The sequence below is a fragment of the Sarcophilus harrisii genome, chromosome 5, assembly GCF_902635505.1.
Source record: "Sarcophilus harrisii chromosome 5, mSarHar1.11, whole genome shotgun sequence".
NCBI classification, from domain to species: domain Eukaryota; kingdom Metazoa; phylum Chordata; class Mammalia; order Dasyuromorphia; family Dasyuridae; genus Sarcophilus; species Sarcophilus harrisii.
Window position 1 is genome coordinate 118,165,988 of NC_045430.1, and position 15,062 is coordinate 118,181,049.

The following is a 15,062-nucleotide window of genomic DNA, read 5'->3' on the forward strand; positions in this document are numbered from 1 at the left end:
TGATGGGCTTTTTTTTATTTAGCACACAGGAATATTTCAAGAGAACCTGTCACCTCAACTTTTATGGCATTTCTTTGGGAAAAAATGACAAATATCACATAAGTTGCTCTAGCATCTGTATTTCTAGGAGACTGTGCAAATAATAACAGTACTTCCTTTTTCTTAGGTAGAGTCTATCTTAAAACAAGCTTTCATCACCTATTTCCTTGACCATTCTTAATAACCTCCTAAGTAGTCTCTTTGTTTCACACCAAGACAAATCCATACTCTGCATTAATTGCCAAAATGATCTTTCAAACGGATAGATATGACTTCATCAAACCTCTATTAAATAAAGTCTGATAGTACTTAATTTCCTTTAAACATATGCCATCTAAAGTTCTTTAAAACTTAGCATCTTCCTATCCTTCCAGTATTTGTATACATAATTTACATATTTACACATAATTCCCCTCTGTAGAGTAAAATACAGTCATACTGGCTTACTTCCCATTCCTCACACATGATATTCAATCTCCCAACTCCATTCCTTTGTATTCTATCACCTTCTTAAATGTAGACATTTAACAAAACAATATATCAAGCTCTTATTTACAATATTCAATTTCTGAGATATAAATTCTTACATTGAAAATATTAATTAGTTTTCATGAGTCAGTACAGATTGGCCCCAGCATTCCCTTGAATATTTATCTTTTTGTGTATTTATGTTGCCTCTTTCTTAAGAGTATAAGTTTCTTGAGAGCCAAGATTATTTTTGTTTTGCCCTTGTATTCCAATGCTTAGCACAGAATCCAGTCCATAGTAAATGCTTATTGAAATATTAATTGATCATGTTACTTGATCTCTTCCCATAATGTATTATAGTTTCAGATATGCAGCAGCTGTATTCCTGTTCTACTGTTCATATTAGTTTACATTCTGAAAGAGTTCCTTAGATTGTTGAAATGAATACTTGTATACTGAAAGGGGTGGTCAACGAACGCCTAATTCTTAGAGTATGCATGATATTCTCTGCCTAATGCCAATCAACATTTAATCTTGGTGAAATTGCTCCTAAAAATGCACTCTACAATTCAATCAAACTGACCTTCCTCTCAGTTCCTTATACAAAACATAATTCCCTGTCTTTTATTTCTAAAATGCAAGCACACTTTACCCCAACTTTGAGAGTTCCTCAGTAACTTCTACATGAAAACATTTTTGATCACCCAACTGCTAGTGCCCTCTCACCCAAATTACCTTTCATTAATTACTTTGGATATTTTAAAATGTATTTATTATTATATATCATAATATATATCATATATTCTTGATAACATAATACATAAAATTATTATATCATACATGATTTGTAATTTTAATGTATTTATTACCTTAATATATCATATATGTGTATAACATAGTATGTTTTGTTATATTATATAAATATTTTATTAAATAATACATATTTATAAACTTATACTAAATATTAACTTCAATTTTATTTACATATTATTAATGTATTTATTACACATATATACATACACAACACACATGTACTTTTAGTCTTTGCTTTTAGAAAAGAAGCTCATTGTAAATAGGGATTTTTTTCATTCTTTGTATTTGCATCCTTGATGCCTAGCAATGTCTCATAGTAGGTGCTTCATACTTTTTGATTGATTTGTCTGTCTCCCAGATTCAGAGCATATGCAGCTATCTTTTTTCTCCATTTCCTGTCGACTTGCCATGTGATGACAAAAATATCTAAAAAAAAATTGGATGCTAAGCTGGAACTGAGAATATATACAAAAGAATCCAACAGCTAAAGTCTCTTTCTTGGTGGATTTTGAGTGAGGTAAAAGAAATGCTTTGGGCCTCACAAGTTCCATTAGCATGGAGGGAAAATGAACTATTTACTTTTTACTATTAAAGTTATTCCTAAGAGACATGAGTTCCTTTATTATCTTTGCTACTTATTTATTGTGATCTCTCAGTAAATTCATTTAATCTCTCTGTGATTTTTCCCTCTTCATATAGAAAATGGAAAAGGAGATCATTCTAATCACTGCTTAAGGATATTATGAGCGTACTGAACAAGGAAATCTCTAAAGTAATTTATCTTTGTACAATCCAAAGTAGTGCCTCTGTGCATCTGTAATATGTCCGTGTGTTTATGTAACTGTGTATGTACATGCATATATATGTAAGGAATGGAGGCTATTGTTGATGTTGGGATCCCACACCATTTCTTCTTCTTTCTTTGAAAGGCATCAGGGAAGAGAGAGTTTACTTGAGCCTTTTAGATATATGGTTGGTTCTGGATAAGCAACAAATTTAAAATTCTTTTCATTACCATTCAGCTAGCCAAGAAGAAACTGATTGTAGTTGTGATAGATTAAAGAAAAAAAATGAGTGTTCTTCTATCTTACATTTTGGAAAATGGTTCATCAAAACTTCATGTGAACTGGCAGCAGTCTAATAGTATTGCTCTAAGGCCTGGCCACTCATTGGCTAGTTCCTTCCTTATGTCTGGAACACTTTTTATTAGCTAAAGGTTCTTCCAAACACACACACATACACACACACACACACACACATGGGATAACATGCATGAAGGAACATTATTCTAGCTTCTTACACTGATAAAAACAACTGGATAATTGTCAAAATTCCACTTTTGAGTGGGGAGAGATCCTCTTGCACAGGTAATGTTTCATGGATGATATGGCTCACATGTTCTTCAATATATACCATTCATCACAGATAAAACTATTCAAATCAATTGAATTTAACCACAAATCTAATATTATTTAACAATAAAATAGATCTGGTACAATAATTTAAGATAACTATTTATTTTCTATGAATATTTCACCTTTACAAAAATAACCTTATATAAAACAAAGTTTCATGAATGTTAAGATATTGTTAAATTTGAAAGCTTGCTTTACCTCAAAGAAGCAATGTGACAAAGGGAAATAAAAACCCAGAATGTACAAATAGAGGCAAGCAGGTATATATTTCATAACATGTAGAATGTAAAATTTCTTTTATCTAGTCACCAAATACCTGGATATACAAGTTACTGGAACAATTTCTCCCCTGTACAAGCTTTGACTTCTTCAGACCTTCTAAAATGGGGGAATAGCAGTGAAAGGCTTAGGAATAGCTTTCTGAGATAGTTAGACTGTCACTTTGAGGAAAGAGACCTCCTACAACCCCCAAAAAGCCTGTTCTGAGTAAGTCAGGTGTTCAGATAAGAAAGGACTAGTTTTAAAAAAAAGACAGAAATATAAACACGTGCATGGGTAAACACATTTTCAAACAGACATACATATAAAATAATTTTTTCTGAAGTACAAAGGAGAAAGTGCTTTTACTGGAAAGCATTTTGTGACTATCGATCATCACAATTTGGATCTTCTAGTTACAAGAGGATCCTAGATTTAGAGTAAGATGTGATCTAAAAGTTTATCTAGTAAAATATATTTTACAAATAAAGAAACTGAAGCACAATAAAGAAACTGAAGTTAAGTGCTTTTTCCAAGGTTGTACAGGTGGTAAATAGTAAAGCTGGGTCTCCGAGCCAGATCCTGACTGCCAGACCAAAATTCTTTACACTAGACCTTACTGCTTCAAATATTATTGTGATGCTATTAATAGAAACAATAATCTTTCAATGATTCTACTCTCAGACTCATCATGGCAAGAAATTAACCCTGAGTTTTAAGGAGTACACAGAATAGTACACACCTTGTCTAACCTACCAAACTAAACAGGCTTCGAATATAAGATTAGTAACATCTTCAGCTGTTTGTAAGCTGTCCAAGACCTTATCTCTTTGGAGAAACTCCTCATCAGAAAGTTAGTTACTAAATGATCTTTTTTCTGACTAAAATAGAAACAAAATGGCAATGTGATATGGATAAAGGAATAACAGCAAGACATCTACGGCATCTATGAAATGTGAAAAACAGAACTTCTAATATATCAGGTTGTTGAAGATCTATGGAAGAAGTTGGGCAAAGATTCTATAGTATGGTTGGATAATATCTACCTATGGTGTTCTCACTCATCAGATCACAGATTAACTAGTATCAAATCACTAAATCAACTCAACAAAGGATTCTAATGACATAAAAGGGTTGAGACCTGTGTGAGAAGAGAAAATAAATGAATCAGTGAAATAAGGGATCTTTGAAATAGTGAATAATAATAATAATAATAATATAGTAATACATATGTATATACAGCTTTATAAGTATAAAGTATTTCAAGTGAAAATTAGGTGTGATAAACATAATAAATATAAGAAATAGCATATTCTTATTTTACAAATAAGAAAATTGAGACTAAGAAATATTAAGGGATTTGCTCAAGATAACAAAATAATGTCAGTGGGAGCTTGGTTGCCTAGAATTCAGAAGTCAGTCAGAACTGAGTTTGAATCTTGACTTAGATACTTGTTGGCTGTATGGTTCTGGAAAAGTCATTTAACTGGGTTAAACTTCAGCATCCTCATCTGTAAAATAGATATGACTTCTACCTTATAGAGCTGATGTGAGGACCAAAGAAGATAACATATATGAAATGCTTTGCAAAACTTAAAGCACTACATAAATGACATTATTATTATCATCATCATAATTATTAGTTTTATGTGGCAGATCTGAAATTCAAAACAGGTCTATTGGCTTCCAATTTGATGTTCTTTCTAATATAGCCCTAATGGAAAATGGATAACAGCTATTATCATAAGATTACACAATTTACAGTTGGAAGGAAACTTAGATTTCATCTAGTCTTATAGAAATTAGTTTTTGTAAGATCAAGCCAATTTAAAAGAAGACTCCTTATTGATAATGAAGTATATGAAAAAAGTGAATTATCTATTGAAAAGGAATTCATAAAACCTAAAGTTAGATAAATTCGTCAGTATGCTTAGTAAAAAAAATTTTTTTTCTTATGAAAATTACAGGGAAAGATAGTTTTTTTAAGTTTTAGTCCCCAATTTGTAGATAAAGAGCTATGAAAATTTAACAAAAACATGATGTGTGAAAGTTTGCTGATTTCTATTTAAGATGAAGAGATGTTCTCATTACATGAGTTAAAAAGCAACTGGTTACATTTTGCAATGTGAAAATAGTATCATCTGTCACAATTGAACTTTGCTCCTATAGTCATTAAGCAGACATCCCTCTTTCTCCCAGGTCATCACCTTGAAAATTTACAGTTTACCCTGTATAGTAAAGGGTAAATGCTATTGAAGTTTACAAAAAGATGTACCATAATAGACTGGCTGGATGCCTAAACTGTATATCAACAGCTTAATCTTGAAAACTATTCCTTGGAGTATTATTACAAGATGTTAAGAATACTTATTACTGGTTCAAAACACACTAAAAATGATTTTGGTTTTTATTACAAAGAAAGGTGAGAATAACGTCATTTTAAAATTTGCATATAAAATCAAAAAGGTAAAAATTATTATTAAAATGTTAGAATCCCATGAAATATTAAAAGTTTTGTTAACTATTAAAAGTAATATTTAATCTTTAAAAATAATATTAATAAGCCAGAACAAGAATAAGATTCGTGCAACATTTTATTATTTGTAGCTGTGGAGAAACTCAGTATCTTGATTTCTTAATTATTCTAAGTTCCATCACAGAATATATATATACACATAATTTTTTGATTTTATGTTGTATATATTTTACTGAATTCAGAGTATCAATCATTTTTATTTTAATTTTAGATAATATGAACTAAGAAGTGATGCAAATGTGACTCCCTTATTCTAAATACATCATTTTAAACTTTTCTTATATAGCATTAGCTCTTTCTCAAAGAGAAAATATCGTAAGTACTTCTTATGAATTTTAAAGCTTGAGAAAGAGAAAGTCATGATCCTTTTAAACAGAGAAGACTTCCAAATAATCTGATAATCTTATTAAAAATACTTTAAATTTCCATTATACAACCAATCTTGAGTATTCTATAGACAGTACTGCAAAAACAAGATTTTTAATTTTCTAGGGCCATTGACAAAAGGGATAAAATCACCTTCTGTTAATAGCCATGTGATACCATCTCTTTCCATATCCTTGCTTCCACTTAGGGAATTCAATAAGATTTGCTTTTTCTCACACTTCAGCAAAAGAGCACACTCATTTATCACAGAACTTTGACTTTTTATTCAATTATCTCAATTCTTTCAGACTTTACTACCTACCTACTTATTAATTATATCTACTGTAGTTGGAGAGGCAAGGGCAGGAAGTAGGGGTGGTTAAGACTTTTTGACCAATCCATTTCAATCCTTAAAAAAAAAAAGTTTAATTAATCGGTTGGTCAGTTGAACTAGTAGATATTGAGTAGTTGGTCAAAAGAATCAAAAACCATAAAGGGATCACAGAGTGCGAGATAAAATTAGATTCAAATGCTCCTTCCTTCATGGAGCTTGCTTTCCCTTGGGCAGTCACAATCTTCTTCCTCCTGTATTTCATATAACAGGTCTCTAATGTACTTTTTGTGTATTCAATATTCTTGTTATCTGTCTTCTTTTCCTACTATTTCTTTCTGATGGATTTTTATTAAATTCATGCAAATAAAATATTTGTAATCCTTTAAAAATTTCATATATTTTATAAAACATATTGTTGTTCAGTCATTTCCAGCTATGTCCAATTCTTTGTGACCCTATTTGGGGGTTTTCTTGCAAAGATACTGGAGTATTTTGGTCTTTACTTCTCCAGTTCATTTTATAGATGAGGAAACCAACGCAAAGAGGGCTAAGGGGCTTGTCCAGTATCACATAGCTATTGAGTCTTTGAGGCTAAATTTGAGTTAAAAGAGATGAGTCTTCCTGACTCCAAGCCTGACACTCCATCTACTGCACTATCTAGCTGCCCTTAAAAAGCAAACACAGCATAAAGAAATATGCAGCTTTTGCTACCAAAGGCTTACTTATTTAAAATAAGTCTATTTAGCTATCAGGGAACAGAGAAAGTATAATCCAGCAGGACTAGATCCTGCTTTGATCATCCATAGTCATTAAAGAGCTATCAAAAGGTTTAAAGAAAGTCATATAAGAATTCTTCAATTCCATGATCTATGGAAGAACAAGGCTATTTCTTCTAATTAGCAATGAAAGAGCTTGTATCAAGTTTCATTTGTTAATGCTTGTATTCAAGTTGCATGGGATGATAACACCTCAAAGTTTTTCTCTTTCTTTCTAGACTTTCTGTATACAAAATGCTTAAATCTTCTCAAAACTTGTCATTTGGTCCCTCCATATTTCAATGATTCAACAAATATGGCATCCTATCAATGTGGACTTTCCTTTTATTGAAATGGATCAAAATCCATTTTTATCACAGTCCATATTACTCTTGTCCATCTTTTCAACTTTCCTTCCTGTCTTCTCTATATTACACTGGTGATTTTATCCACTTTCTAAATCTTCTCAATCCTTTAGATTTTCATGACAAAGTTCTTCTTCTGGAATGTTTTCCTTCCTTACCAGTATTTCCTAAAGTCCTTGCTTTTCTTCAAGACTCCACTAATATGCTACCTTATGCAGCAGGCCTTTTCAAGTCGCAATCAATATCTCTTAGGTATACTTGCCTTCCCTTAAAAGATAACTTTCCTTCTACTCCATATTTTACATATACTTATCTATATCTTTTCCTATAGCTCTCTTAGGAAAGAGACTAGTTTTGCTTTTTTTAAAAAAAATCATTAATATTTAACAAATGCTCGTTGATTAAGTTCTTAAAAGGGTGGGAACCATGTGTTCTATTTCATTTGTATTAATTAACTGGCCAAAAAATTAGCTCTGAAATTGTGTAGGCATGGTTATCATATATTCAACAAAATTTTTTAATCTGTTCTTAACTTTGAAGAGACTGACTGTCTAAGGTGAGGAAGATCTATTGGAAGAGTAGTCAAAAATAAGATTCAACATATAGTATGATATTAGGACAGATTTAGATTCAAGAGGTAGACAATAATAAGTCTGAAATTTTGAGGCTTAGAGAATGGACTGATTAATATATATATATATATATATATATATATATATCATCATTGAACAACTGGGATAAAAATCAATCAATTAAATCTTTAATAAATGTCTACTATATGCCAGGAACTAGCTAAGTGTTGGTATACAAAATGAGGCAAAAGACAGTTCCTAAAATCAAGGAGCTTACAACTAGGGGAGAGACAATAAAATGATGGGGAAAAAAAAAATCGAAACAAATAATTATTATTCAACATATGATATACATAAAAGTGTTCCTTATGAATGTTATGTATTCTCATATTTGCATTTGTAATGCAATTATTCTTCATGCTATCTTTGTAAAATAGGTAAAACACATTTTATTTTTCCAATTTTACAAACAGAGTAACTGAGGCAGAGGGAAGCTAATTTGCCTAATATCCATTGTTCACTTTTGATACTACTGGAATTAACTTTGTTCAGTGTTATGCAGATAATGCTATTGGAATTAGCCCTAGAGGGAAACAGGAGAAAGATCCATGTTCTCTCCTTAAAGAATTTCTCCTTGGAGATAATTTTGAATTATTATATATGAAAATCAGTCTATATGAGTTTGGTGTTATCTCTTCTTGTCTGGACCTTATCTGTATTTTTTCCCTTGTAATTTACCCCATATGAATCCCAAGCATTTCAAAACGGGGGGCTGAGAATTCATTAAGAAGCATTCTCCCTGGTGAGTCTGACTGAAGTAATGACCCAGCACAGAGAAGGGAAATGTGTGATAGAATGAAAAAATAGAGATGTAATTACTCATCATCTTGTGTTCCTTGTTCATCAAAATCTATTTAGTATAATTATATTTTAACAATCTAACTGCTGCATCCCTAGTTATTTATGGTTGCCTTTTCTTGTGAAAATATCTATTACATGAGTTTTAACTCAAATAAGATGTCCTATACTAGAGGTTATTACTTCTCTATGACTGATCATATTCAGTAAAAGTATGATTTGAAAAGCTGCAGACAGGTAGGTCAAATTCTCACAATGTCAACCACTTAGGAAACATTTTATAAGGTGTGAGGGCAGGACTGCTTTCTAAATTTCAGACTTTTTGGAGTGGAAGTGTGATTTCAGTGGTATAAGGAACTCTTAATGAGGAATGCTAATAACCAATATAATCAGCACAATATGAGCAGCACAGATATGTTCTGCAACCTAATGGACTTGGTTTTTTGAGGAGGTAGGTAGAGGAATGTAAAAAGGAGAGGAAATAGAGGGGAAGGAAGAAGAAAAAGAAATGGCAGGAAAGAGGGAATGGAAGAAAGACAAGGAAAGAGAGATACTATAAAGAGAAAACTAAACTACAAGCTGTAAGAAGCACAAATATAAGTAGAAGAATTTAGATAACGAGAAAAGCAGTAGGACAAAAAGTAAGCGTACTAGAGAGAAGTAGGAAAGCATGCAGGTCACCAAGGTCATCAATTTGATTTACTAATGTGTGGCTATGGCTAAGTGTTGGACTGAAGTTAAAGCATGGCCATGAGTCAATCTAAGACCTTGGGAAAAGGAGAACTTAAAAATGTAATCATTTCTATTTTCTCTGCTATTTCTGCCTTAAATAAACCTGTTTTCAGTTAAATATCTATGTAGCCCTATTACTTGGAGGAGACAACAGGGTTTCTAAAGAGATATCCTCTGACCCTCAAAAGAAAATGAGTCTATCACAATTATTACCATAAAGAGAGAATTTCATGCTGCAATAGTACTCTAGATAGAGGCTGAGCCATTAATGAATTTTTTTTTTTGAGGGAAAAAAACTTCAATTTGAATCAGAAATTACATCATTAGCCATAGATAATATGGAAATTTTCATCATCACCATCCCATATTCAATGAAGTTCACTGAAAAGACAAGTCATTAACCTACTATAGTTCTTTTATGCTTGATGTATACTCTTGTGTAGGTAGATAAAATGATTGCTTTTTGTAGAAAAAAAAAATATTAGAATGTAAAGTCATTTCTATAGCTTACCAAAAGTACCTTTGGGAATTTCAATATCATATGAAGATGATATGGACATAAACCTATTCCCACATGATTTTGAATTTTGGTTTATTTTGCTAGGTATCATCACCACCATCATCATTACTATTGATATTATCATTATTTTGGTCTCATCTGTGATTTTATTAATATGAAAAATTCCCCTCTACCAATACAGATTAGCAGCTGTTATGGCCAGGGAATGGTGAGGTTAATAAGTTACCTAGGGTTACACAACTAGACTTGAACCCACACATATCTAACCACAAAGGATCCTACTATTAACATACTGCCATACTGTATTAATTATTCTTGACAAAACAAAGTTCTCTATCCTGTCCCAATATAAACAAAATAAGAAAAAAGAGGCCCTATGTAGCCTGTCAACAAAGTATGTGAAAAACTGTAAAATTCTGAAAAGAATTTGGACTTAATGTTTCTCATGTTCGTGGCATGAAGAAACTGGGCTCATTGAATATTGTTAAATCAATAACATCCGTATCTTACATAAAGTAGTGTCACACAGTAGGATGAACCACATTTAGAGAACATGTAGTCAAACTTGGCTCTGTTTATCTCTCTTGAGCACCTGAAAAAAAATCATTCTCTATGGGTCTTAGGTTCTTCTTCTATAAAAAGGAGTCAGACTAAATAATTTTTTAAGGTCCCCTCCAGCCTGACCACATGTAACTGTAAATATCTACTTCCTAGAAGGAAACACTGTGTTACTATCTGCCAAAGATATTTCTCAGTACATGCTTTACTTGGCTTGTACCACATAAAATAATTCATTTTTTCTCCATTAAGTAACTAGTATGGTTAATAAGCAAACAATGTCATCAGATGTACTGTGAATAAGATTTCATACTTCTCAAATTGCTGAGCTGTAATCAAAGCATTTTAGTGTTTTCAACACATTTCCTTAAGTGAATGCTTTTTCAATTTTTTATTTATAGATTTTTCTATTGGTGCTTTAAGTTGTAATATTCAGCTCAGAATAAAAATAGGACGATATTCTGGTTATTTCAAGATTGTTGTTGAATCAATGATTTCAAGTTAAACAATGATCTCATTTTTATGTCAGGACAAAACTCACATAAAAACATATTACAGTAGGAGTTTTCATTATAATGACATGAAAGGCTTTATTTTGTCTGAATCAAAAATAAGAGTAATACTGATAACACAAAGTGATATTGATAAAACATCTTTATTTGTCTACCTATGAGAGAAAAAAAATATGGAGAACATGTATCTTACAAAATGTCCTTAGAATAAAGTAAGAGATAATGCAGAGACAAATTAATTTACTCATTGAAATCACAAGTATAGAAGTAAGGAGACATTTCTATTTTGAAATAATATAATGGAAAGACTGTGCAAGGAAGGCAGAAAAAAAGTTTCTAGAAAAAGTTAATAGTTTGATAGCCTTTACAAAAGCCAGTAGAATACTTTTAAATTTATTGAAAAGCAAAACATCTTTTCAAATGAACACATACAATCTTTTTTTTTAAATATAAGAGCCATGAATGCTTATTTTAATACATGAAAAAAAATCCACAATTCATGGTAGTTGGTATATATAAAAGTAGTCACTGGCATCTTTCTGCCTCTTCTGCCAGGCTCAAAACCTTAATTTGCTCTTTGAACTAAGTTCTATTATCAGGTCTCCATTACTGTCGGTCAAACAATCTGGATAAAGGCACATGTGACAGTGATGGTGACAGTGAAAGACATTTACTCTGGAGCAAGAAGCATTCAACAGAGCAATATAAGGTTTGATTCAACTCTTCTCTTTAGTTCAGACAAGAATTGAAAGAACATGACACTTGTGCCTTTGGGGAAGGCAGAGAATCCTGAACATGTACATAAAGAAACAGATGAGAGATATAATTAAAAATCTCTTGTTTCCTACTTCATGATGAATAATGCTAAATAATTATTGAAAAGGATAGTATATTTGAGTTTTAACCATAAATTTCTAGATAACAAGATTTGCTCATTTTTAAGAGAGCTGTTACATCTTTTCATTGCCTCTTTCTGAACAGAAGGTGCTAAGAAGCAGTGACCACTGTGAGCATGAAACTTTATTCCTAAAAATAATTTTTATTTATGGAAGACTTACAACAACATAATATGTAGAGAAAAGAGTGTGAGAAAGGACTAGGGTGTTGGAATGGAAGGATTAGGGGAAAGCATTTGAAAAAGAAAAACACAAAGAAATGTCAAGACTGTTATCAGTCTTTACTGCTTAATTTCTGCTTAATGTAAGTTAAATGTGGAGCTTAAGAGGAACTAATGTACTGGAGAAAACTTTCAAAACATAACAGCATGTTTCCATGTAAATCAATTGGCTTTTCTTTTATATTTCTTTTGAGCCAATTATCAGTGTTCCACTGAAGTTTTCCAAATATTGCTTATCTTTTGTCTGTTGTACCTCAACTTCCTTGGATTAAAAACAACAACAACAACAAAAACTACTTCTCAAGAAAAACAAAAGTAATGGTAAAACTAGAGACAGCCAGCCAGTCTGGTGAAAATTTCTGTTTTAAGACGAAGTGGAAGAATTTCCAGAATAAGGATCAAAATAGCGTATATGTACATTACTATGTGCATAATACTTTCTGAACAAATGAAGATTATAGTTTGGATCAGTAAACAAAGCAAGTACATCTTTCTCCATTTTCCTCTCCTTTAATTTGGTAGGCTTAACCATTCCTAATTTGGCTGTGTTGATTTAGAGAACTGTCCCTTCCCTTCCTTGTAAAATCAATCAATGTACATTTATTAAGTGCTTACTGTTTGCCATAAATTTTGTTAAGCACTGGGGATACAAAAGATTGCTATTTCAAAAGCTCAGAAGATCCATGTTATCTAAAGTGGACTGGATTTAGATTCACTTCTGAAGTAATCCTGGCATATGGAGACATAAAGGCTACTGTAAACTTTTGGCTTTCTAAATATAAATAAATAGCTGCTGTGACTTCTCCAAATAAGGTTACTTATCCTGATTGCTATTAGAGGTAACTCTGTAGGTTGCTAGGAAAATGAGGCTCCATGAGAAGGAAGAATCAGTGTTACAGAGGTTCCATATTTTTTTTTTCCTTCTTGGGAATATGGTGGAGGCAATATCAAACATAAAGTAGTGTCCTAAGTGAAGAGAATCATATAGGTAACTGAAGGATTTGGAGGTCCATCAATGTGGGAAAGATAGTCATCTGAATCTTTATAGGTACCAAAATGACTCTTTGAGTTTTTATTAGGTAAATTAAAGCCTATATTATATTTTGTCTTTGGCTTGCTTAGGAGCCAAAGGTCTTTTTCAGATTATTTTAAAGACCAAGATATGAGCCAAATTCTGATGTGCTTGAGGGAAATCTTGGTTCATAGCATATGTCAAAGAAAAAAAAAATCTTAAAAAAAATCTAATTTAAATAATCTTAAAGCTCCATTCTATAGGGAGAATGGTTGTAATTCAGAGGAATATAAAATACAATTATATATAGAAATTGCATTGTATATAGTTGTTTATATAAAATTATAAGTTTATATCTAAATTACATATAAAATATAACTATTAATATTATTGGCTTATTTTGTTCATATACATTTTCACTATTTTGAGGAAATCCCAAGAAAAAAGTATTTCATAATTTTTTAATCTCAAATATAAATTGTAAAAAATTTGCATGTCAATTTTGGATATACCAGTTTATGCAATATTATCTGTTTTGGAGTTGCTGCCTCTAGGTGAAAAAAAATGGGCTAAAAAAATCAAAAGGGTCATGAGTTGTAACAGAAATTTTAATTTACTAAAATCCAGATTATAAAGTGTTTTGTTATTTATAGTTGATAAAAATGAATACAATGTACATTTTTGTTGATGTTAATGAGAAATATTAAAGGAATTTTTTAAAGCAACCTTTATAGACTGTGCCTGTAATATTCTGACAAATTTAAAGATCAAATCAAACTTTGGCAATTCTCTTAGAAAACCGAATGAGCAAGTAAATTTCTTTGTCAATCACATTAATCTCACTCTTGTTCAGTCTGATATAATAGAAAAAAAAGAATTCTTTATTATGGTCTAAGAGGTCACCCATGGAAGTTCAATGCTTTAAGAAATGGTCTCCAAAACTGGAAATATCTCAGGCTTCTTCTAACTTTTTTCTATATATAATTGAAACACTCTAGCATAAATATAACATAAAAATCCTGTTTCAATTCTCAAGTGAAGTCTAAAATAGAGCCTAAAATTAAAGGCTCCAAAAAAATTATTTTGCCATTCTACATGACTTTATATTTACTTTAAAACATTTGAAGGAATTTTCTTTTCCCAATTTTTTAACTCTCTCTTCCTTGGCTTAAATCTTGCTTATTTCTTCCATGCCTATCAGCTCAAAAAAGATACTCATATTTTAAGAAGATTATGGGGGGAAAGTTGAGGAACAGAATTCTAACAATGAGGCAGGCAGAATAATAGCATGCTGAACTGGGAATCAGGAAGACCCAAATCCAAACTCTCCCTGTGACACCTACTACCTATGTGACCCTGGACAAATTTTCTAATTTCTATGTCCCATTTTCCTTATGTGAGGAAATTGAACTTGATGCTTCTAAGCATCCTCTAAACTTTAAATATACAATTTCATGCTCCAAAACAAAGTCTATTTCTATTCAGTCAAAATAACAAAACCATACCTTAGTCAGGTTTTCATTGTGGTTGCCATACAAATTGATGTGTAAGATGATGGATCTTCTCCAATTTGATCAATAAATCATCTCCTTTCCCCATTCAATCCTGCCACTTTTATCAATTGATAACACCTCCACTGAGTCAGTCAATCATTAATAATAAATGTGAACAAGGATTAGACACTTCTATTAAAGCAAAGACTTTGGAGATACACAAGTTCAAATTCTATAGAGGAGTAGGTCCTGTGTATTTTGTATAAAATAGCTAAATAGGTATTTAAATGTATGGTATGGCATTGGGAATAGAGTTCCAGCTAAATTCTGAAAAGGAAA

The 15,062-nt window shown here is 31.5% G+C and overlaps 1 protein-coding gene across 4 annotated transcripts in view; it reads right to left on the minus strand.

The window, feature by feature from the left end:
- The window catches only part of SOX5 (SRY-box transcription factor 5), a 446,382-nt gene that overhangs the window by 82,290 nt on the left and 349,030 nt on the right, over positions 1-15,062 (minus strand). The window lies entirely within an intron of this gene.